At 37.2% G+C, this 23,712-nt stretch overlaps 1 protein-coding gene and 2 long non-coding RNA genes across 6 annotated transcripts in view; all 3 read left to right on the forward strand.

The window, feature by feature from the left end:
- Positions 1-23,712, forward strand: part of LOC127881603 (uncharacterized) — a 638,632-nt gene that overhangs the window by 178,144 nt on the left and 436,776 nt on the right. The gene's annotated exons all lie outside the window — the stretch shown is intronic.
- On the forward strand, positions 26-15,111 carry LOC127881723 (uncharacterized). Of its 2 annotated transcripts, XR_008050226.1 has the most exons (6): positions 26-2,883; positions 6,849-7,357; positions 11,448-11,599; positions 12,093-12,181; positions 12,748-12,892; positions 13,331-15,111. It is a non-coding gene; the product is annotated as an uncharacterized LOC127881723 (long non-coding RNA). The 2 variants fall into 2 exon arrangements; XR_008050228.1 differs by lacking the exons at positions 26-2,883; positions 6,849-7,357 and adding an exon at positions 8,038-8,274.
- Positions 4,930-5,574, forward strand: LOC127881769 (uncharacterized). The gene is made up of 2 exons (XR_008050265.1): positions 4,930-5,156; positions 5,320-5,574. It is a non-coding gene; the product is annotated as an uncharacterized LOC127881769 (long non-coding RNA).

Here is a 23,712-nt window from a genome sequence, read left to right on the forward strand (position 1 = left end):
TGACACAGAAAGGAAGTAATGACTTAGTTGTGAACATCCAGAGCACGATACATCCATGCAGACACAGAAAGGAAGTAATGACTTGGTTGTGAACATCGAGAGCAAGATATATCAATGCTGAAACAGAAAGGCAGAAATGACTATGCTGTGAACACTCAGAGCAAGATATATCCATGCTGACACAGAAAGGCAATAATGACTGTGTTGTGAACAACCAGAGCACAATACATCCATGCTGACACAGAAAGGCAGTAATGACTTGGTTGTGAACAACCAGAGCACAATACATCAATGCTGACACAGAAAGGCAGTAATGACTTGGTTGTGAACACAGAACACGATACACCCATGCTGACACAGAAAGGCAGTAATTACTTGGCTGTGAACACCGAGCACAATACATCCATGCGGAAACAGAAAGGCAGTCATGACTATGCTGTGAACACCCGGAGCAAGATATATCCATGCTGACGCAGAAAGGCAGTAATGAATATGCAGTGAACACCCAGAGCAAGATATATCCATGCTGACACAGAAAGGCAGTAATGACTATGCTGTGAACACCCAGAGCAAGATATATCCATGCTGACACAGAAAGGCAGAAATGACTATGCAGTGAACACCCATAGAAAGATATATCCATGCTGACACAGAAAGGCAGAAATGACTATGCAGTGAACACCTACAGCAAGATATATCCATGCTGACACAGAAAGGCAGTAATGACTATGCAGTGAACACCCAGAGCAAGATATATCCATGCTGACACAGAAAGTCAGAAATGACTATACTGTGATCACCCAGAGCACAATACATCCATGCTGACACAGAAAGGCAGTAATGACTTGGTTGTGAACACCCAGAGCAAGATATACCCATGCTGACACAGAAAGGCAGTAATGACTTGGCTGTGAACACAGAACACGATACACCCATGCTGACAAAGAAAGACAGTAATGACTTGGCTGTGAACACAGAACACGATACACCCATGCTGACACAGAAAGGCAGTAATGACTTGGCTATGAACACAGAGCACAATACATCCATGCTGACACAGAAAGGCAGTATTGACTTGGCTGTAAACACAGAGCATCATACATCCATGCTACCACAGAAAGGCAGTAATGACTTGGCTGTGAACACAGAGCACAATACATCCATGCAGAAACAGTAAGGCAGTCATGACTATGCTGTGAAAACCCAGAGCACGATATATCCATGCTGACACAGAAAGGCAGTAATGACTATGCTGTGAACACCAAGAGCAAGATATATCCATGCTGTCACAGAAAGGCAGTAATGACTATGCTGTGAACACCCAAAGCAAGATATATCCATGCTGACACAGAAAGGCAGTAATGACAATGCTGTGAACACCCAGAGCACAATACATCCATGCTGACACAGAAAGGCAGCAATGACTTGGTTGTGAACACCCAGAGCACAATACATCCATGCTGACACAGAAAGGCAGTAATGACTTGGTTGTGAACACCCAGAGCAAGATATACCCATGCTGACACAGAAAGGCAGTAATGACTTGGCTGTGAACACAGAACACGATACACCCATGCTGACAAAGAAAGACAGTAATGACTTGGCTGTGAACACAGAACACGATACACCCATGCTGACACAGAAAGGCAGTAATGACTTGGCTATGAACACAGAGCACAATACATCCATGCTGACACAGAAAGGCAGTATTGACTTGGCTGTAAACACAGAGCATCATACATCCATGCTACCACAGAAAGGCAGTAATGACTTGGCTGTGAACACAGAGCACAATACATCCATGCAGAAACAGTAAGGCAGTCATGACTATGCTGTGAAAACCCAGAGCACGATATATCCATGCTGACACAGAAAGGCAGTAATGACTATGCTGTGAACACCAAGAGCAAGATATATCCATGCTGTCACAGAAAGGCAGTAATGACTATGCTGTGAACACCCAAAGCAAGATATATCCATGCTGACACAGAAAGGCAGTAATGACAATGCTGTGAACACCCAGAGCACAATACATCCATGCTGACACAGAAAGGCAGCAATGACTTGGTTGTGAACACCCAGAGCAAGATATATCCATGCTGACACAGAAAAGAAGTAATGACTTGGCCGGTACACAGAACACGATACACCCATGCTGACACAGAAAGGCAGTAATGACTTGGCTGTGAACACAGAGCACCATATGTCCATGCTGACACAGAAAGGCAGTACTGACTTGGCTGTGAACACAGAGCTTAATACATCCATGCTGACACAAAAAGGCAGTTATGACTTGACTGTGAACACAAAGCACAAAACATCCATGCTGACACAGAAAGTCAGTTATGACATGGTTGTGAACACAGAGCACAATACATCCTTGTTGACACAGAAAGGCAGTAACGACTATGCTGTGAACTCAGAGCACGATACATCTATGCTGACACAGAAAGGCAGTAATGACTTGGATGTAAACACCCAGAGTACAATACATACATGCTAACACAGAAAGGCAGTAAAGACTTGGTTGTTAACACCCAGAGCACAATACATCCATGGGACACAGAAAGGCAGTAAAGACTTTGTTGTAAACACTAAGAGATCCATACATCCATTGGATGTGCCACAGACGCAAATTACGTCCACTATTGTAAACAAGGTGCTTTAAGTGAACACGTCTGGTTTTGTTATGTGGACTTAGCACTCCAATCCCAAAAGGCCTCGCATTGAATTGATGCAAGAGAAGGCTTTGAAAAATAACAGCAGTTTTGTTGTGTGGTCCAGGACGCCATTGGACTCGCAACCTGAAGAAAGCAGAACTCAAACTCGTCTCTTAGCAATATCAGCAAGGCCAGCATGTCATCTCAGCTTCTAGAGCTTCAGGTGAGACCTTACAGTGTTAATTATTTAGTTGAAATTGGGGCCGAAATTCAGCCCCATTCTCATCTCAAAAAGTCTATATCCATGATCACTGGCTTAAGTTCTCAATTCATGGTTTCCTGGAAGAAAAAGAATGTTTTGATAGGTTGAAACATTGAGTTAATCAGAACTCAAATTCAGCCTTTGGCAATATCAGCGAGGCCAGAATATCAGCTCAGCTTCTTGAGCTTCAGGTGAGATCATACAGTGTTATTCATTTTGTTGAAATTGGGGCCAAAATTGAGTCCCATTCCTAATCTTAAACAGATTATTTTTTCCATAATTACTGATTAAAGTTCTCAATTCAAGGTTTGACCCCAAACAATGTTTTAAAGGGGCCTTTTCACAGATTTTGGCATTTTTTAACTTATTCATTAAATGCTTTATATCGATAAATGTAAACATTGGATCGTAAAAGCTCCAGTCAAAAATCAAGAATAAAATTAAAAAAAGGAAAAGAACATTGCCCGGACCAGGTTTCGAACCAGTGACCCCTGGAGTCCTGCCAGAGTCCTGAAGTAAAAACGCTTTAGCCTACTGAGCTGTTCCGCTGAGTACATACACTTGAAGTATTGTATACCTTATACGTTATATAAGCAATCTTCGTAGTTTCACAAAATTTCACGACAAAAACAGAACTCTCCAAATTATTCAATTGTTCCGCGTTGCAACGCTTTATAATTTTTAGGTTTTAAAATCGTCATAAGATGCATATAATGGCTGTATTAGACCATGGTAAATGTTCAGTATTACTGTTTCCTCACAAATATCATAACTAAAACGAAAATTTGCGAATCTGAAACAACTTTTTTCAATTTTGTCAATTTACCAAAGCGTGAAAAGATCCCTTTAATACTGTAAAATCATTAAAGTTCGTGTGGTACGAATTTTCGTGGATTTCGTTGGTCCGCCGAACCACGAATTCAAGTACCAACGATTATTTATACATTTTTAATCCAAAATCTTTCATTTGCGAATGTCATTTCCGACATTTTCTTTTGTTGTCGGTTTTCCGAGATATTTGTTTTTTGTACTAGTAACTTCACTTCAGTAGGTCACATTACACTTTATCTTGACTAATTAAAATATTTCCGAATTGAAAATGTTGTTGTTATTTTCCACTAATTTTACGTATGTTATATATGTTTGAACTAAGATGTTTATGATTACTTAGTATGATAAAAACTATGATATTAATGATTACTGCTGTATGAATAACAAGTATTGTGTTTATATAAAATGAGCCTTTGCAGGGTAGGGCAATCCTGCTATAGTAGGAGAAAGTGTCTGTACTGTTCCTGTTTTCAACCATTTTGTAAGAGACATTGTTTGATTGAGATACGCTAGTTTCTGCAATATGTTGTCTTATTGATCAAGAACGGTATATAAACTGTACATCAACGACTGTCCTCTTTTACGGGACGTCATCAAATTAACAGTTTGAAGATTTATCACATATGTCAATTAGTGCCAATTAAACTTAAAAGAGACATAACGGTTTTCACACCTGCATTTTGGGGACCTTATTACTCAATTGTAACTACTAGGGGACCAATTGCGCTGTGATTTACAAATATTGTTAAAACAACATTGATGGCAATTAGCGAGTGGGGACCCACAAGTGCGCCGCTTTATCGCTCTTATCGACAATTATCGGCAACATGTTCATGCTTCAGTGCACATTAACCTCAAGTCTTGCTGTCAACACAGATAAGCAGATTATGCTTCGTTATTACTCTGTTTTAATAAAATCTTAATAATTATGACTGTAAGTCTTCCCCGAAAATTTGAAATTCACAAAATTACGTATCAACGAATTAGTTGTTTTTTATTTGAATTCCACAAAATTACGTGTCAACGAATTAGTTGTTTTTTATTAAACCACGAAATTTCATACCGACAAATTTCTATACGTTTACAGTAGGTTACAAATTGAGTTTGTTTCCTTATGCAGCTCTATAAGTTTAACCTTAGTGCAATTTATCTTGATAGCACTTATTCTCAATTTTTAACCAGGTTTTCCGAAGGAAAAAACTGGTTATTAGATTGGCGAATGCGGGCGGGCTGGCTGGCTGGCTGGCTGGCGGGCTGGCTGGCTGGCGGGCTGGCGGAATAAGCTTGCCCGGGCCATAACTATGTCGTTCATTGTCAGATTTTAAAATCATTTGGCACATTTGTTCACCATCATTGGACGGTGTGTCGCGCGAAATAATTACGTCGATATCTCCAAGGTCAAGGTCACACTTTGAGTTCAAAGGTCAAAAATTGGCCATAAATGAGCTTGTCCGAGCCATAACTATGTCGTTCATCGTCAGATTTTAAAATCATTTGGCACATTTGTTCACCATCATTGGACGGTGTGTCGCGCGAAATAATTACGTCGATATCTCCAAGTTCAAGGTCACACTTTGAGTTCAAAGGTCAAAAATGGCCATAAATGAGCTTGTTCTGGCCATAACTATGTCATTCATTGTGAGATTTTAAAATCATTTGGCACATTTGTTCACCATCATGGGACGGTGTGTCCCACGAAAGAATCACGTCAATATCTCCAATGTCAAGGTCGCCACGACTAAAAATAGATTAAAAAAAAAAAAAAAACTTACAAAGGGGGTTAATTTTTTTTGGTCATTTCAAAAGTTCAGTTTGAGTTTTCTCCCTTTATCAGATTTTTTTTTCACAATGAAAACCTGGTTTTGTGACAATTTTGTCCCTTGTTAAATTATGTTTAGCAAAATCTACAACCATTTTCCCAATTTAATTCAAAACACTATGATTTTTTACGAATTGTCCCAATCCAAAAATGGTTAAAATAAACTCTGCACACAGCTAGCCCCAAGTTATAGCACATTATAAAGTCTATTATCAGAATAACTGGCTTAATTATACCCCCACAAACGAAGTTTAGGGGGGTATATAGTAGTGAACTTGTCTGTCGGTCTGTCTGTCGGTCTGTATTAAGTGTCCGCTCTCTAATTCAAGTAGTTTTCATCAGATCTTCACCAAACTTGGTCAGAAGTTGTATCTACATGATGTCTAGGCCAATTTTGAACATGGGCCTTGCCGGGTCAAAAACTAGGTCACGGGGTCACTTAGTGCGTTTTAAACAGTCAGCATGATGTCTGCTCTCTAATTCAAGTAGTTTTCATCCGATCATCGACAAACTTGGTCAGAAGTTTGATGGAGATGATCTTAAGGCCAAGTTAGAACATGGGCCTTTCTGGGTCAAAAACTAGGTCAAGAGGTCACTTAGTGCGTTTAAAAAATTGAGCATGGTGTCAGCTGTTTTTTGTGAAGACGGCATGCAAAATATTATGTGTCAATGCGGCATGTTGGGGCATTCGTCACGTCTGTGACAAAGCTCTTGTTTGCTTATTTTACTAAGTTTAATCACTATTTTGAACTCACATCTATTGTTTCTTATTAAATGCCATACAGTTGAATTGTCTCACATTTAAAGTTGTTAAGTCTCAGGTATAAGTCATAAACTGTCACATTTAAAGGTGTGCAGACTCACACTTAAATATGCAGATTGTAACATTTATAGTTGTGTTGTCTCACATTTTAAGTTGCTGAGTATCACATTTAAAATTATGTAGTCTCACATTTAAAGTTATAGTCACACAATTAAAGGTGTACAGTCTCACATTATAAATTGATCAAGTAATGCCTGTTTTTGATTTACAAAAAATAAATATTACACCTTGCTACAAACCCAAAAATTCCAATTTCAAGTTGGTGCTCGTAAAACATTGATACTACCTTATTTTGAGTTCTAATTGGTGAAAAATTAATTGCAATATTCTAAATATCAATTATAAACACAATGTTTGGCATTTCAAAAACAGGTCTGTAAGTAAGGTGTTGCAAGGCTTATTCATGTGTCACTAAACAATCCAGTTTTAGTTTACTTTCCATTTCCTTTTCAGTGAACTTAACTAGCAAACATGACAAACGTCATTGAATTGAAAGGTGATGACAACCCCCTTCTTGCACAAACACTACAACTTGCTTAAGAAATTCAGCACGAAGAGGTCTTGCGTCAGACTACCAAGCCTCCTATCAATATCTCCTCCCATGTTGGCTACATCAACACTTCCAACAGCAGAGCCTTGGTGAGTTTGACTTCCGTCTCAGCATCAATGTCGCTTAGCAACAATTGGATGATGGGCGTCGACAAATTAGGCCGGACAAGTCGCTCAAATAAAGGATCTGATCCAACAAGTAGAGCAGGCGTTGCGTGACACGTCCGTTAATGTGACTGACCTCAATATGTTGTTCTCGAATAATGTGAACCTCAGGCCTGGAGAGCAGCATGCGATTGACGCCATTCAACAACAGTTGTTGTCGGCAGTTCTCGGGTTTGGGGTGGCAACTTTGGCAACTCGATCCATCTCTGTCTATGGCCCAGTCGCAGCAGCAGCAACAAGAACAATGAGTAGTATCTTAGCGGTGTTCTGGGATATGGGGCTTCATGTATGTGCTTAAATTGTCATCCCAGATTAGCCTGTGCAGACTGCACATACATTAAGTCCTATTAAATGTCATCCCATATTAGCCTGTGCAGACTGCGCATACAGTAAGCCCTATTAAAGTGTCATCCCAGATTAGCCTGTGCAGACTGCACATACATTAAGACCTATTAAATGTCATTCCATATTAGCCTGTGCAGACTGCGCATACATTAAGTCCTATTAAAGTGTCATCCCATATTAGCTTGTGCAGACTGCACATACATTAAGTCCTATTAAAGTGTCATCCCATATTAGCCTGTGCACACTGCGCATACATTAAGACCTATTAAATGTCATCCCATATTAGCCTGTGCAGACTGCGCATACATTAAGTCCTATTAAAGTGTCATCCCATATTAGCCTGTGCACACTGCACATACATTAAGTCCTATTAAAGTGTCATCCCAGATTAGCCTGTGCAGACTGCACATTAAGTCCTATTAAAGTGTCATCCCAGATTAGCCTGTGCAGACTACACATACATTAAGTCCTATTGAAGTGTCATCCCAGATTATCCTGTGCAAACTGCACATACATTGAGTCCTATAACAGTGTCATCCTAGATTAACCTGTGCAGACTGCACATACATTAAGTCCTATTAAAATGTCATCTCAGGTTAGCCTGTGCAGACTGCACATTCATTAAGTCCTATTAAAGTGTCATCCCAGATCAGCCTGTGCAGACTGCATATACATTAAGTCCTATTAAATTGTCATCCCAGATTAGCCTGTGCAGACTGCACATACATTAAGCCCTATTTTCCCAGAATGATGCTCATATACTACACTTAACATCAGCATTTTATGTGACTGATTAAGAAAAAGGTCCAAGCATCAAATGGTAAGTATGTGTTTTTAGCTCCACTGGCCAGAGGCCAGCGGGGCTTATGTAATGGTCCTGGTCCATCGTGCGTGTGTGCGTGCGTGCATTAACTTTTCCTTAAACATCTTCTCCTAAACTACTGGTCCAATTCTGATGAAATTTCACAGGAATGTTCCTTGGGTGAACCTCTTTCAAATTTTTCAAATTATGCCCCTGGTGTCAAATTTGACCCTACCCCAGGGGTCATAGAAAAGAACATTTGCTTATATAAGGCCTATTTTGTGAAAACCTTCAACATCTTCTCCTCCATAATCATTGGGCCTAGGGCTATCAAATTTTTTATGTAGAGACATCTAATAGTCCTCTACCGAATTTCTTCAAATTATGCACCTGGGGTCAAATTTGACCCTGCCCCGGGGGTCACAAAATTGAACATATGCTTATATTAGGCCTATTTTGTGAAAACTTTCAAAAATCTTCTCACCCATAACCATTGGGCCTAGGGCTATCAAATTTGATATGTAGAGACATCTAATAGTCATCTACCAAATTTCTTCAAAGTATGCCCCTGGGGTCAAATTTGACCCTGCCCTGGTAGTCACAATATTGAACATCTGCTTACATAAGGCCTATTTTGTGAAAACTTTAAAAATCTTCTCGTCCACAACCATTGGGCCTAGGTCTATCAAATTTGATATGTAGAGACATCTGATAGTCCTCTACCAAATTTTTTTAAAATTATGCCCCTGGGGTCAAATTTGACCCTGCCCCTGGGGTCACAAAATTGAACATATGCTTATATAAGGCCTATTTTGTGAAAACTTTCAAATCTACTCTTCCATAATCACTGGGCTTAGGGCAATCAAATTTGGTATTTGGAAACATCTAATAGTCCTCTAAAAAATTTCGTCAAATTATGCACGTGGGGTCAAATTTGACCCTGCCCCGGGGGTCACAAAATTGAACATATTCTTATATAAGGCCTATTTTGTGAAAACTTTTAAAATCTACTCGTCCATAACCATTGGGCCTAGTGCTAATAAATTTTGTATTTAGAGACATCTTATAGTCCTCTACCAAATTTCTTCAAATTATGCCCCTAGGGTCAAATTTGACCCTGTCCCAGGGGTCAAAAAATTGAAGATATGCTTATAAAGGGTCTATTTTGTGAAAACTTTAAAAATCTTTCTGTCCATAACCATTGGGCCTAGGGCTACAAAATTTGGTATGTAGTGACATCATAAAGTCCTCTACCAAGTATTTTCAAATTATGCCCCTGAGATCTAGTTTGACCCTGCCCCGAGGGTCACAAAATTGAACATATGCCTGTTTTGTGAAAACTTTTAAAATATTCTTTTTCATAACTGTATGGCAAAGGGCTACCAAATTTGGTATGTAGTGACATGTAAAAGTTCTCTCCTTAGGTTGTTCAAATTATGCCCCTGGGGTCAAATTTGAAACTGCACGGGGTAACAAAATTGAATATATGCTTATAAAGGTCTTATTTTTTGAAAACTATAAAAGCTTCTCGTCCATAAACATTGGGTCTATGGCTACCAAATTTGGTATGTAGTGACATCTTATAGTTCTCTACCAAGTTTGTTCAAATTATGCCCCTGGGGTCAAATTTGACCCTGCCCCGAGGGTCACAAAATTGAACATATGCTTATATAAGGCCTATTTTGTGAAAACTTTAAAATCTTCCTGTCCATGAACATTGGGCCTAGGGCTACCAAATTTGGTATGTAGTGAAATCTTGTAGTCCTATACCAAATTTCTTCAAATTATGCCCCTGGGGTCAAATTTGACCCTGTCCCGGGGGATCACAAAATTGAACATATGCTTATATAAGGCCTGTTTTGTGAAAACTTCAAAAATCTTTCTGTCCAAAACCATCCAGCCTAGATTTATCAAATTTGGTATGTAGTGGCATCTTTTAGTCCTCTTCCACATTTGTTCAAATTTTATCCCTGGGGTCAAATTTGAACCTTCCCCGGGGGTCACAAAATAAAAGATATGCTAATATAGGGTCTATTTTGTGAAAAAAATTCTTGTCCGTAACCATAGGCCTAGGGCTACACAATTTGGTATGTAGTGACATTGTATAGTCCTCCACTTAGTTTGTTCAAATTATGCCCCAGGAGTCAAATTTGACCCTGCCCTGGGGGCCACACAATCGATTATATGCTTATATTGTGCCTATTTTGTGAAAACTTTAAAAATTCTCTTGACCTTAACCATAAGGCATAGGGCTACCAAATTTGGTATGTAGTGACATCTAATAGTTCTCTACCAAGTTTGATCAAATTATGCCCCTGTAGTCAAATTTGACCCCGCCTGGGGGTGACAAAACTGAACATACGCTTATATGGGGCCTATTTTGTGAAAACTTTAAAATCTTAATGTCCATAACCATTGAGCCTAGGGCTACCAAATTTGGTATGTAGTGACATCTAATATATCTCTACCAAATTTGTTCAAATAATGCCTCTGGGATCAACTTTGACCCTGTCCTGGGGGGTCACAAAATTGAATAAACGCTTATAAAGCGCCAATTTTGTGAAATCTTTAAAAATCTTCTTTTTGAAAACCATTTAGACTATGGCTACCAAATTTGGTATGCAGTAACATCTTATAGTCCTCTACCAAGTTTGTTCAAATTATGCCCCTTGGGTCAAATTTGACCCTGACTGCGGATCACAAAATTGAACAATATATCCGCTTATATCTTGCTTATTTTGTGAAAACTTTAAAAATATTCTTGTCCTTAACTCTAGGACCTAGGGCTACCACATTTTGTATGTACATGTAGTGAGATATAGTAGTCCTCTACAAAGTATGCTCAAATTATGCCCCTGGGGTTAAATTTGACCAAGCCCAGGGGGTCACAAAAGTGTACATGTGCTTATATAGGGCCTATATTTAAGTATTTGCATATGCAGAGAATATTTGTTTCAGCCTTTTTTCAGCATTGGAGCGATACAGGGCCATCATGGCCCTCTTGATAAAATTAATTAACTTGGTAAATAAATAGCAAATAGCAATTGATCTAATATCAGGTTTATTATAGAAGGTCAAGGCATAGTTTTGTCTACGTTTCGGCTGAAATTCAGCCCTTGAACGAAGCGTTTATCCTTGCATACAAAATATTTCCTTCAATATTTATTTAAGTTCCTGAATTTTGTTTTTAGAGCCGGTTCCTACAGGATCCCATGCAGTCATAGATTGGTACCCAGCTGAACAACAGGCTGTCTGGTAAGCTGGGCCCGGATAGGTGTAGCCAGTCTAAAGCTGGGGCTCCAAACTTTCCTGCCAAGTGGACTGATATTACCTCTTCTACAAGGTACATTGGTCCTGTAATTGACCGTGTATAATGTGCAGTGTGTTACTACTCAAAATTTTATTTCAATAGTGTGTGCGTGTTATACATTGGTAATACTCTATCCTTGCTGCTAACTTAAACTTAATTCATTACGTAATTGTTAATATTCATAATAGCTGCCATTTTGTATTGCCTTGAAAGGGTGCAGGGGGAAAGTCATATAAAATTGTAGAATTCTCTCCGTCCTTCCATTCTTCCTTATGTCCGTCCAGCCCTTTTGGAGTTGCACGTTACTTAATTCAGATTGGTTAGATATGGATAAAAAATGATTGTATCAAGTGAACAGTATGTAGTAGGCTGTGTGTGTGTGTGTGTGAAGTGTTTATTGTATACCTCATTTTTATTAAGAGCCTTCAAACATAATGTATTTCTTATATTATGTAATCAAACAACATTGATTGACCTCCAATATAACTGATGCTATTTCAGAATGCATTAATTATTTGGTTTACAGGGACATATGTCAGTGATGCGCAAAGAGCTGGTTTTCTGTTCACAGAGAAAAATCCTAACAACTCCAACTCAGCCACTACATCTCAATAGGTAAGTCCCCTAACCATTGCAAAACGTACACTGTGGCACCAGATCACTGGGATATAAGTCGTCCGTTTACATGACCTTTCGATTCCTAGACAAGCATCCCACCACTTGACTAAGGTCCCACATTAATACAGTATTACTCAAAGGCATGATATCTGAGCTATTTTTATGTATTGTTAAGTATTGCCAATGTAAAGTGATGAAATATTAGGATATTTATTACACTCGGGGATTAAGAGAAAGTCCTTTTCCTCCATTGCTATGAACCTGGTGAACTTATTTGTTTCTCTATAGCCACCTGTGTAATAAAGTTTAATAATAAACTGAAATTAACTCAACACATATTCTCTGTTGATTTAAAATGATTGCATTGCATGTTTATATTATTTTCAGAAGCTTTCCATCTCTGAAACGTTGTTGCCACAAAATTGATTCTGTTCAAATATGTTTATGTTGGCTAAGCAATATGGAAGCTTACGGTTGACAAAGACAATTTCTATAATGCAAAAAATGCTTGACATATTTGCACAACTATCTGTCAAGTTTGTCACACAATCTACTTTTTCCAGACAACCCGAATATCAAGGCGTTAAGCTTGTTCTGGATGCAGTTACAGTCACAGCTTTCAAGCCAGCAGCTGTCGATGTATTGAGATTTTCTCCTCTCCATGTTACCTGACCTGCTGCCTGTGAACACCCTGCACATAGAACCTTTGTGAGTTTGTGAGACGTGTGAAGGCTTTTTGTAAATACCTACTTTCAGAGACAGTTTAAGGGAACGCTGGTCCGTCTAAACGTGTGTCCGCCTGTCAGGTTGTGTGGCATATATAACCTCAAAACATATTTCTTATTTTGTTATGCAACTCTCTAAACATGTTAATCAGCATGTGGACGTGTACTGTTGCGTATTGTATATCAGCTTCCTTTTGCATTAGTGGAATTGAAGATAAAAACTTTTTTCATTACACGTTCATATTATTTTGCCGTAAATATTTAATAATAATGAAATATATCTCGGACCACCTATCTATAAATTCAAATAAAAGAAGCTTTAGCACCATATGTCAGTTTTGTTCTTTTTCATTGCTTTCCTAAGTAACAAAATCAGAATAATTAAATGAAATTAACAATAACATACCTTCCTTTATTTCAGATCCCAATCCATGTAATTAAACTGTCAATCAAAAAAGATAGCCTGGTACAGCACTTGTCATTAGATTGACGCCATGCATGCCTTTGAAGGTCATTTGTACACACAGTAACAATTTAAGCATGATAGTCAATAAGTGCCTGCGTTGGCTTCTTAAAAGACTCGCAGACCTGAGCATTTACGGTGGAATTCCACATCTTGAAATATTGGGAAGGCAGGAAAACACCTGACAATATTTAACTTATTTATTGTATAAACAAGACATGCTTATTTTTAGTTTTTGCCTATAAAATAGCAATATGTGCTAGGTAACATAATTGATCAAAACGGTTCATAATTGTGATGCTTCTATTTTGATATGTCTGTCATTCTGTCTGTGAACATTTCTCATCAGTTTGCTCTTTTGAGGCAGTATTTTGTCGAGAATTTCATGTAGTGATGTAATAGTAAAATATCAAATAATAATTTGATTTATTCAAACTATATTAACCTTCTGTAAATTATCAATTTATTTATTGACAACATATACTTTGTTTAATATTAACAATAGTTAAGCGCGTTATAAAAATTGTGTGAATGTACATGCATAATATTGCGATAATTGATGCACACATTAATGAAACTATTTAAATAAAGTGGAATTTAGAAGTGCATCTTAATTGTAATGGAGTTTATTTAATTTTTTAAAAAAGGATGCTTTCTTTGTTGAAAAGTAATTCCTCCACAAGTAATTTTGTTTCAAAGTGAGTATTTTCATGAAAAATGATTCATATTAAACATCATTTACATATCAGGCAATCAGGCAATAGAGAAAAATAATTGCTTTGGATGAATGAGCACATTAACCTGTATAGTAAATTAAGACATGCAGAATATCAGATTATTAACATAATAATATACTTTAAGCATTAGAAACACCTTGTTTTATGTCAAGCTTTTCAGTTAATATAACTAAGCAACTATTATCTGGAAATTTGGAAAACAGTGAAGAACGAATCAAGGGAGAGCAACTGTGATATACTGAATAAAAGTCGTCTCCCTTGTTGAGTATAATTGTACCTCTCAACGTAACAACAACATTGAATCTTTTTTTTTAATTTTTCCACACTATAAACTTTATACTATATTCATTCAATAATCACTAAAGAAATATGGTTTGCATAATTGTTTATTTCTATGCGTTATACATAATTCACATAATTCAGTATGGCATCAATTTAAGTTCATCAGATTTTAATTGCAAAAATTGGCCATACAGTGCTAAAAGTTTGGTATTCTGACTATTATTAGTGCATGTTCTCATACAATATCACGTTGTTTATTTTAACACAAAAGCAATATGTGTTAATATATTAATTTTTATTTATTGACTTGTTGTTGCTTGTTAAGGTGTCTAATTTTGAATTATAGCTGTTAATTGCTTTGCATTAAACATGTCTGCTTTGTTGTTGAACAATTATACACAGCTTTTTATTTGACAAAAATGTGTAATATTGCAAATTTTTGCTTTCAATTTTTTATTTCCAACAAAAATATATTTTGTTTATTTGTATGTATATTTAGCTATAATAAAATTGTTTATATAATATATAAACAACCTACTTATAAGCAATAAACTGTATTGGTAAAAGTAGATTTAAGGTTCAAAATCATGTCTTAATTTGTTTGATTATCCCAAATTAACATTTTGCAAAACAAAAACTTTTTGAATAAAGAACACTTAATGCAACGTACCACCAGGTCTTTTAACCATTGATTGTGTATCACTAACGATCAGGGATTAATAATTGGAAATTAATCGAGACTTGATGAAGATTGATTGTAATTTTATTGAACCGAAGCTGACACAGACTTTACATGAGAGAACGGAAGTTGTCGGTGAAGGTCATTCTTTAGAGAGTCTATAAATAATGAAGAATGGTGCTCATGGGTGGGATGTTATATAATATATGGGAGGGCATGTAAAGTCTGTGTCAGCTTCGGTTCAATAAAATTACAATCAATCTTCATCAAGTCTCGATTAATTTCCAATTTTATTGAACCGATAGCTGAACAGACTTTCCATGAGATTTTAGAGCTAGACAGCATTCTTCATTATTCCAAACTGATAATACATGAATTATTTTTGTATTATCAGGTTCTTATTAACTGATAACTGTTCCAAGTAATATCATTATGCAACTCATGAACAACTATTAACTTTATATTTATATATATGCATACACCCAATTTGTTTCATGAATCAATGCACATTATAATTAATATAACAACATAATCCATCTATGACAATAATGCTCCAGCATATGTCATATCAATAGTTTTGTTATAAAACTGATAAAAAGGTTTTGCTGAGCTCCATCCTGCAGCCTGCATAATAGTGTCAATTTTAACACCTTTTGCTGACGCAGCCGACGTAGATGCTGCCCGACAGCTGTGTGCACCAAAATGGGTTATGTCTATCCCTGCTTTTTTCAACAATGACTTGACCCATCTAGCCACTGTACTCTTAGTTGCAGAATTAAACGGCTGCACTGTAGCAATAAACAACTGATCAGTGTTTCTCAATTTTTTCAGTACGGTGAATGTAATGCACTAAAGTTGTTACTAAACATTGTTTTTATTTACAGGGTACCTATCTATCTTGAAAGGTTTAACATGAAGTCCCGGCTTTGACTGTTTCACCAATTGTGATATCACACAGTATACATAGTCTGATTCTATTTGTAAATCATCTAACTTGAACAAATGAATAGTTTGGCATCTTTGACCAGATAGAATCATAAACAGAGTTGCTAGTTTTTCTGATAATTGTAACAAGGTCAATTCTGAATTTTTTGGCAACGCCGAAATATAATCAAGGACGGCCTTGATTGGCCAAACTTTATGATATTTCGGCAATGACGGCTTGCTTGTAAAAACACCTTTCATGAATCTTTGAACTAATGGTTCCATCCCAATATTTCTACCATCAATAATATTGTAAAAAGAAGATAATGATGACTTAGCTGTATTGATGGTGCTATATCCCAACCCATTGTGAAACAACTCTGTCAAGATTTCCAAAATTAATGTGGTAGATGCTGTAAGCAGATCAATTTCCTGCCTGTCACAAAATAACACCCATTTTTTGAAATATGTCCCATATTGTAGTACGGTGGATTTTCTCCAGGATTGCAAGATGATGTTAATAGTGTTTTGTGATAATCCTGCACCCTGGAGGTGTTCCCGGATAAAACAAAAGCTCCCAATTTCAGCTTCCGAACTGGGTGGATCCTGTTCTGGTCCGTTGGCATTAGTACAACTTTGTTGGATGGTTGGATGTAAGACTGTGCACAAGTCTGTTGTAGCAACACGCTGAACCACACCTGGGTTGGCCACAATGGAGCAATCAGAATTGCTGTTTCCACCTTGTCTGTCACAATTTTTTGAATGCATCTGCTGATGATACTAAAAGGAGGAAACAAATAATAAACTTTATTAGTATCTGTCCACAATAATGACAAGGCATCCACGGCAATAGCCTGTGCGCCTGGTGTATATGAAACATATTGTGGCAGTTGACGGTTTATTCTGGACGCAAACATGTCTATATCCATTACCTCAACTATAGCTGTTAAAGCCTGAAAATACACTGGGTTTAACATCCACTCAGTATCATCATTCATTTTGCGACTTAAATCATCAGCTGTGCTGTTGTCGACCCCCGGAACATGGGATGCACTAATCCACAAATGTTTGTCTTTAGCCCAACACCAAAGTTCTTTGGCTATGGAGTGTAATGCTGGCATTTTGCCTCCAAACTTGTTAACATATGATATTGCGACTGTATTGTCCATAAAAATTTGAATGTGTGCATCTTGCATCACTCCTGTTAATGATTTTATAGTTAATAAAGCTGCTTTGAGCTCTAGTACGTTAATATGTTCAAGTTTTTCTTGTTCAGACCATAACCCATTTGTGTGTGTGTTATAGGTAACATTGACCCCGCCCCACCCTGTTTTGCTAGAATCACTATATAGTGTTAAAGCGGGAGCCTCTCGTGTAATGGGCTTATATGCGTTTTTACCATACTTGAGAAATGCTGAAATCATTTCCCTGCTATTGTCAGAAATCACTATATGTGCATCATAATTGCCTTTACACTGCTTCAGATGGTGATCTTTTTCATGTTCTAAATCTTTATAATATAAAGGTGCATACTGCATTCCAGGTTCACAAGCTACCATTTTACCTATCATCTGTGCAAATTCACGTATTGTAACCTTTTGCCTAGAAATTATTGTTGTCCCTAACTTGATTAGGTTTTCAAGGCGTTCTTCTGTAACCATAACTCGCATGGTAATTGAATTTAGGATATACCCCAAGAATACTATGATTTGAACTGGATCAAAAACTGATTTTATAGGGTGGACAGTAAAGCCCAGTTTGTCTAGTAATTGAATTGTTTCTGTAACATTTACTTGACATTGTTCTTTAGTTTTTGCTCTCAATAAACTGTCATCGATATATGGAAAACTTGAATGTCCCATACTTCTCAAGTATGCAAATGTCGGTTTCAGTAATTTCGTAAACACTCGAGGACTACATGATAAGCCTTGTGGCAGTGTACGAAATTGATAGTGTTTTCCTTCCCACATAAATCTGAGATATTTTCTATCATCCTGATGCACTAACACACTAAAGTATGCGTCTTTCAAGTCAATAGAAGCAAAATAGTCATTTTGTTGAATGATTGCTATAGCCGATTTAAGTGTTTCCATTTTAAAATGAATTTTGTCTATGTTTTCATTAAATTGTTTTAAATTTAGTATGACACGAACAGACTCATCCTTTTTTTGGTCTAATGAAAATGTTTGAATAGAATTGTTCATACTGAGAGTATTCAACTTCTTCAATAATATGTTTACTTAAAAATGCTTGCATTTCAGAATTAATCATGTCTCTTTCTCTGTCATTGAATAATATCGGTGTTGGCACAAAGGCTTGATTAGGGATACTGTTTAGTTCTATTCGATAACCTTGCACTGTCTGTAAGATCCGCTCATCTGATGTTAAATCACGCCAATTGTCAATGTATTTTGCTATCTGGCCACCAGTAAAATTCTCTGGCGTATTGTGTACATTAATAATTGTACTTACAGTTAGTTTCTCCTTATTTGCCCTTTCGGCATGGGTTTCCCCTGTGGCTTTGCCGGCACATTTCTGTGGTACGGCTTCTGATGGCGTTGAAATTTGTTGTATCCATGAGGCCCCTGTGGCCTCCGCTGGCCTAAAAAAGGCCTGTCATTGGTGGTGGTGTTTTTCTGTCCAGAGAGTTTATTGGATCTTTTTTCTTCCTTTTCCACGGCATCTACTCGCTCCTCCAAATTAGCGCCAAAAAGAAATTCTGATGGCGGAACATCATTTCCACACACTTTCCTGTATTTTGCAGGGATAGAGGGTCTTATCAAATCCTTTCTTTTGTTTGTGTTTGCGTTCATTCCCTGAGCTAAGATGCGAAAAGAATCTTTTGTCAGCTGTTTCACGTCCTCTTTATCCCCATTTTTCACAAAAATGTCCAGAATTTTAATGATTGGAACCATGGCCAATGGCATACAATGCCATGTATTTCTGGGATGCTTGCATAGCTAGATCAGCAGGTCTGGCTGTCCTGAAAGCCTGCCACAGTTCCCTGTTAACTTTAGGAACCGTCATTCGGGTGCAATTGCTGGGGATTTGGTGTTTATCTTCCAACAATTTGAAAGCGTCATTACGAAGAGGCCGATCAATGGCATTATTCACAAGATCGCCAAGTTTTTTTGCTCACCGCCAGTCCGAATTGAACTTTTTCAGCGTAGCTCTCCTCTAAGTCTCTCAGAAACTCGACGCTTCCGGTTTCGGTTTGCTCTATTTGTTTTGACGCCATTAGTGCGTCCAAATCGTCAACTTCCTCACAATCGCTATCGGCAGTAACTTCCACCGACGACGTGTAAGTTGTTCCTTTTGATTCGATAGACTTTTGTAACTCAGCGACAGTAAATACAAGTCGCGAAAGAATATCCGTACTTTGTTCCTCGGACTTGGTCATTCTTTCTTCCATCTTGGAAAGTTTTTCCCAGAACTGTGACGCATTTCCGTCGAGTTGCGCGCCTCGTTCTGCATTCTGGTTTCCCAGCGTAGAGCTCCCATTCTGTGACGTAGTACGCACATTTCCAGCCTCATCCGCATCAATACTAAATACGACGGGTGACGTATCATGGTTCCCCGAATCTATATTTAGCTGGATCTGGCGTGGTTGGGGATTTCCCCCTTCTAAGTCCTCATATGAGGCGGTTTCACTGGCTTTCCCAGCTTTTAGCCGATTTAATTCCCTAGCTTTCCGTAACACTCTTTGTTGTATGGAATCCATTTCAGATTCAGCCATTTCGGCAATAGTGCGTGAGTACCAGAACTTTCGTGCTCTACCCAACAAAGGATGAACAAAGGAACTCGTTCAAAGTTATAATTTCCGTGGAATTTCGTCTTTTCCTCGCGTTTTTAATGTCCCACTGATTGCAAAGTCACTTCCTCACACTTTCTAATGAAAATTATCCCAGATATGTATCTCCGTTCTGCTAATTTATCGATTTTTACGCTTAAAGACTCTGCTAAGAACTACTGTTCGCTAGACTAAATCCGTAATGACCTTCACCGACAACTTCCGTTCTCTCATGGAAAGTCTGTTCAGCTATCGGTTCAATAAAATTGCCTTTGCACGGTTATAATGTTTGTGTTATTGAATTGAATAATTTCTGTAGTTTAGTGCACATTAATTGTTTGTTTTTTTAAAGACATAGCACATGTCATATTATATAGTATCATTGTAGTTTTGGTATGTTTAGGGATATAATCATGTTAATGTATGTGATTTGCTGATCCATTTCTTGTTGTTTCACTCCATTTAATGTATATAGCCATGCATAGAGCAGGAATATTGTTGTACTGTGAAAAAAATGTTGTTATAGCAAATAAAAAATGTATGTTAATTGTTTCCTCACTTCAATATAAATTTCCCTTTTGGCGATGGCATATTGTGATTTGGTCTGTTTCTCCGTTTTTTCGTTTGTCCCCCGTCATACTTTGGTCAGACTCGGATACCTTTCAGAACCTTAATAACTATTCTGACAAATCTTCACTTGGGGATTGTTCTTCATGCAGATATTATGTATGTCGCTCCAAAGACTTGTTATGTTGTTCCCATGATTAATAAGGTAGTGGGAACGAGATAACTTTGTCATGAGAATGAAAAAGCTCACCCGTGGGAATGAGAAAGTAAGTCAATTGAATGACGTACTTAATCATGGAAACAAGTCACTAATTCATGGAAATGACAAACTTAAAAACGTACACGTTAATCTGTGCACATGTACATTTGACGCCATGATTGGTATTTTCAGTAGACGAAGCCCACTCCTATAGAGAGTAGGTTAAGTATGTCAGGCAGAACGTTTTATAACATGTGTGATTTTGTTTATGTACTTGATTCAATGTGGCACTTTAGGATTATTTAAGACAAATGTTGACCACTATCTGAAAATGTATTGCGAGCAACATTCTCAGGCTAAATGAATGGGAGAAACATGTGTTCGTTCTGAAAATTTGTTTTCGTTTTTAAAGCTAACATCTAGTACACATTTATATGAATTTTTATTTTTCGTATCAAACATATTTACATGTCATATCTTCCAAGTCAGGGGATTATAGTGATTTAGTCTTGTCTGTCATTCTGTTGAAATGTAGAGTATAATTGCTGAAGTGATAAAATGGCACACATATATATTCAACAGAATGCAAACTTATATCAAACATGTATTTATTATGTTGTTTTAATAAGTGAAATTATATTTTAGTCCCAGGTTAAATGGTTAAACAATATGAATCACTGTATTTACGTTGGTCAAAAAGAGATGTACATTATACACCATAAGAATGTCTTAATCTCTAAACAATCGAAAACAATGTTTTGTGATCAGCTTCTGGAACATGTGGAAAAGAATGTTGACCATTTGATAGCAAAATATTGGAAAATCGCGTGACCAGTAACTGCCAGTATATGGCTACAAAGTACAAAACCGGCATAAATGTTTCGTAACAGGCTAGAGCGAACATGAGAGATGTATTCGCATCTGTTTTAAAATAATTTGTTAGGAAAAGTTAGTGAGGCGTGATCGATGACATGAAGACCTGACCACGACTACAAACGTACTCCTTAAATGCGTATTCACATGTGAACAATATTACTGTTGTTGTTGCACTACTTCTTATCTAACAAGCAACCAAAATATGATTACAAAAATACATTAAAAAACACTAAAATGCATGCATTTGTATATAACCATACGGTTTTTTTTTTAAATTGTAAGACGCATATTCACCGCCGGAAATGTGTGATATCATTGTCAAACCACACATTAGTGTCAGTAGATAAAATTATACTACGGCAGCGCACATCATATGTGTCCTCACATGCCTTATTATGAGTATATTACTGCACTGTCAAAATATATATCGTATGTTAATATTTGATTTAAACGCAGTTTTCTTTGACACATTTAAATCACACTTGCATAGCCGCGTCATTCAAAAATGGGCCTTATGCGTTTCGTTCAGGGTATCTTAAACCCAACATGTGCGTTTTTCGCAGTCTGGTCGGAGGCGATGCTATTGGCTATAAATTCACTCAAAGTGTTATGGTCTCATGACATATCTACTGACCAGACTGAGAGATGCGCAGGCTGAGTGAGCTATATATAGGATTGGCGCATATGAAATAAAGACTCATTTTCGCATGAAGAGGGTCATTAAAAATCTCATTGCGAATTGTAAATGGCACATTTTAGCACAATGCTTTTCGATACAAAATTGAATTCAAAATAGCAAACTTGTAAATAATGGCGGCCTATCCAGGCGTTCAGGAGCAATTTCCACACGTGCTGACCGAGTACGGCAAACATTGTGGTTGGATAATTACACGATTTTCCTCTTATCGTGACACTTTACTATTTCGGTAATGTATGTTTTCTCATCTTGAAAGCAAAACTGTGTTTATCGATAGTCAATTATATATTCACCGGACGATTTAGTGAACGAGTACTGACACTGAAATTCTGGGAGATAGATGTTAATGCATAACTGGGCCACAATCTGTGTCGTTTTAACATACAGTAGCCCGGAATTCCTTACACTGAACAGTGCTACAACCTTTTTGCGCTGAATACAGAAATAGTAATGTAGCCAAAGTTCAGAGGTTTTATCTCGAATCAGCCTAAGAAATATTCGAAAATATTCATGCGTGTCTGCTGGCGTTATGTAAAAGTCATTTAAGGTGAAAAGCTGGGTAAACAGCTATGCCGAAAAAGCGCATTAGTGCTCTATACATACCGGGGTATATTAGGTTAGTGTTGTTGACACCGTGTGAACTGCTAGGGTACGAGTAATGCATAAACAACAAAGTACGGGTCAATAGGGCTCTACCTAATTCGTGAGTAAAAAGGTATTGCTCGCAATTATTATCTTATTGTATGTTTTGAATTTGTATATTGTGTCAAAAATTAAAAGTTCTGTGCATGGAATTTTCATCATGAAATTATATTCTTAGTGAGATATGCATTCGATATTCCAACAAAATTCTTTTGATACGATTGTGATTGCAAATTGTCTTCATATTCATCATACTTTCTATGCTTTCAGAACGTCCAAAAAGGGACCTGTTGTTGTTTTTTTGTCTAAGTTATCTATATGAAATAAATAGGATGATAAAAAGTGCACACAAATCTCGACCTGTGCGTAATGACACACTCTTTATAAATTTGAATTGCGTGTGTTCATTTCAAAATGCGATGAATTTTGAAAAATGAGTTGCGTCTTAAGTTATGCAAAGCAAATAACTTCAGTGCCTTCAGCGATTTGATTAACTTAATTCTCTCGTACATCTGAATGACTAACTTGCGTAAATTTATTAATATACAAGGTACGTTTGTACGGAAATATTTTAATTATTCGAAGTTCATCGGGAAATTCCATACATGCAATATATTAACTAAAACTTGCAAATAAACTTACACAAGCAATATGAAAGAGGGAAATTATGGCTGATGTGTTTGAATAGGCTAATTTATGTCAGAGTAAGGAGGCTATATAGAGAATACTAGGTCGGTGCCGAAAAAAGCGAAGTTTATTTTGAGAGGCTTAGAAAATCGAGCCTTGGCGAGTGGTTCAGATTTTCGGGCCGAGCAAAATGAACTTAGCTTTATTCGGCACCGACATAGTATTCAATTCATCCCATCAATTTACTTAGTCGTCAATTATTTCTTTAAAGTTTTAAAAAATAGAATAGGAACGTAAAACTATACACATAAATTCCAAAG

Source organism: Dreissena polymorpha, chromosome 1, assembly GCF_020536995.1.
Source record: "Dreissena polymorpha isolate Duluth1 chromosome 1, UMN_Dpol_1.0, whole genome shotgun sequence".
NCBI lineage: Eukaryota > Metazoa > Mollusca > Bivalvia > Myida > Dreissenidae > Dreissena > Dreissena polymorpha.